The 2,500-nt window shown below is 61.7% G+C and overlaps 1 pseudogene; it reads right to left on the bottom strand.

Moving 5' to 3' along the window:
- LOC124593407 overlaps nucleotides 1–2,500 on the bottom strand; it is a 7,171-nt pseudogene that overhangs the window by 4,067 nt on the left and 604 nt on the right.

Genomic DNA, 2,500 nt, shown 5'->3' with positions numbered 1-2,500 from the left:
GTGATCGATCTCTCCCCTCTGGACCCGACCGACGCAAGGGCATCCGGGAGCATGCCCAGGATGACATCGGGCGGCGTGCCCCGCCCCAGACCTATGACACGATCCAGGGCAGAGAAACGCTGGGCGGAAGCGGGTAGCCCCGCCAGATGCTCCCAGATGGCGGCGTCAGTCGGCCCCTCCGGCGGCGGCCCGGTGGTGTCGGCCGCGAAGTCCTCGGCTGCGTCGACGGGTCATAGTTACTCCCGCCGTTTACCCGCGCTTGCTTGAATTTCTTCACGTTGACATTCAGAGCACTGGGCAGAAATCACATTGCGTCAACACCCGCTAGGGCCATCGCAATGCTTTGTTTTAATTAGACAGTCGGATTCCCCCAGTCCGTGCCAGTTCTGAGTTGATCGTTGAATGGCGGCCGAAGAGAATCCGCGCACCCGCGCGCCCCCGGAGGAGCACGCTAAGGCGGACGCGGCCTCGCAGCAAGGAAGATCCGTGGGAGGCCAAGGCACGGGACCGAGCTCGGATCCTGCACGCAGGTTGAAGCACCGGGGCGCGAACGCCGCGCAGGCGCGCGCATCCTGCACCGCCGGCCAGCACGAGGCCAACCAACGGCGAGAGCAGACCACGCCCGCGCTAAACGCCCGCACTTACCGGCACCCCTACGGCACTCACCTCGCCCAGGCCCGGCACGTTAGCGCTGACCCACTTCCCGACCAAGCCCGACACGCCCCGATCCTCAGAGCCAATCCTTATCCCGAAGTTACGGATCCAATTTGCCGACTTCCCTTACCTACATTATTCTATCGACTAGAGGCTCTTCACCTTGGAGACCTGCTGCGGATATGGGTACGAACCGGCGCGACACCTCCACGTGGCCCTCTCCCGGATTTTCAAGGTCCGAGGGGAAGATCGGGACACCGCCGCAACTGCGGTGCTCTTCGCGTTCCAAACCCTATCTCCCTGCTAGAGGATTCCAGGGAACTCGAACGCTCATGCAGAAAAGAAAACTCTTCCCCGATCTCCCGACGGCGTCTCCGGGTCCTTTTGGGTTACCCCGACGAGCATCTCTAAAAGAGGGGCCCGACTTGTATCGGTTCCGCTGCCGGGTTCCGGAATAGGAACCGGATTCCCTTTCGCCCAACGGGGGCCAGCACAAAGTGCATCATGCTATGACGGCCCCCATCAACATCGGATTTCTCCTAGGGCTTAGGATCGACTGACTCGTGTGCAACGGCTGTTCACACGAAACCCTTCTCCGCGTCAGCCCTCCAGGGCCTCGCTGGAGTATTTGCTACTACCACCAAGATCTGCACCGACGGCGGCTCCAGGCAGGCTCACGCCCAGACCCTTCTGCGCCCACCGCCGCGACCCTCCTACTCGTCAGGGCTTCGCGGCCGGCCGCAAGGACCGGCCATGACTGCCAGACTGACGGCCGAGTATAGGCACGACGCTTCAGCGCCATCCATTTTCAGGGCTAGTTGCTTCGGCAGGTGAGTTGTTACACACTCCTTAGCGGATTCCGACTTCCATGGCCACCGTCCTGCTGTCTTAAGCAACCAACGCCTTTCATGGTTTCCCATGAGCGTCGATTCGGGCGCCTTAACTCGGCGTTTGGTTCATCCCACAGCGCCAGTTCTGCTTACCAAAAGTGGCCCACTTGGCACTCCGATCCGAGTCGTTTGCTCGCGGCTTCAGCATATCAAGCAAGCCGGAGATCTCACCCATTTAAAGTTTGAGAATAGGTTGAGGTCGTTTCGGCCCCAAGGCCTCTAATCATTCGCTTTACCGGATGAGACTCGTACGAGCACCAGCTATCCTGAGGGAAACTTCGGAGGGAACCAGCTACTAGATGGTTCGATTAGTCTTTCGCCCCTATACCCAGCTCCGACGATCGATTTGCACGTCAGAATCGCTACGGACCTCCATCAGGGTTTCCCCTGACTTCGTCCTGGCCAGGCATAGTTCACCATCTTTCGGGTCCCAACGTGTACGCTCTAGGTGCGCCTCACCTCGCAATGAGGACGAGACGCCCCGGGAGTGCGGAGGCCGCCGCCCCGTGAAGGGCGGGGAAGCCCCATCCTCCCTCGGCCCGCGCAAGGCGAGACCTTCACTTTCATTACGCCTTTAGGTTTCGTACAGCCCAATGACTCGCGCACATGTTAGACTCCTTGGTCCGTGTTTCAAGACGGGTCGTGAAATTGTCCAAAGCTGAAGCGCCGCTGACGGGAGCGATTATTCCGCCCGAGAGCATCCCGAGCCAACAGCGGCGCGGGTCCGGGGCCGGGCCAGGTAGGTCCGTCATCCGGGAAGAACCGCGCGCGCTTGCCGGGAGCCCGAGCGCCCAAAGGGGCGAATCGACTCCTCCAGATATACCGCCGGGCAGCCAGCCAGGACACCGGGGCTCTGCCCAACAGACGCGAACCGAGGCCCGCGGAAGGACAGGCTGCGCACCCGGGCCGTAGGCCGGCACCCAGCGGGTCGCGACGTCCTACTAGGGGAGAAGTGC

The sequence above is a fragment of the Schistocerca americana genome, unplaced genomic scaffold (assembly GCF_021461395.2).
Source record: "Schistocerca americana isolate TAMUIC-IGC-003095 unplaced genomic scaffold, iqSchAmer2.1 HiC_scaffold_98, whole genome shotgun sequence".
In the NCBI taxonomy this organism is placed as follows: Eukaryota; Metazoa; Arthropoda; class Insecta; order Orthoptera; family Acrididae; genus Schistocerca; species Schistocerca americana.
Note: the sequence above shows the minus strand (reverse complement) of the source record. Positions and strands in the feature narration are given on the sequence as shown.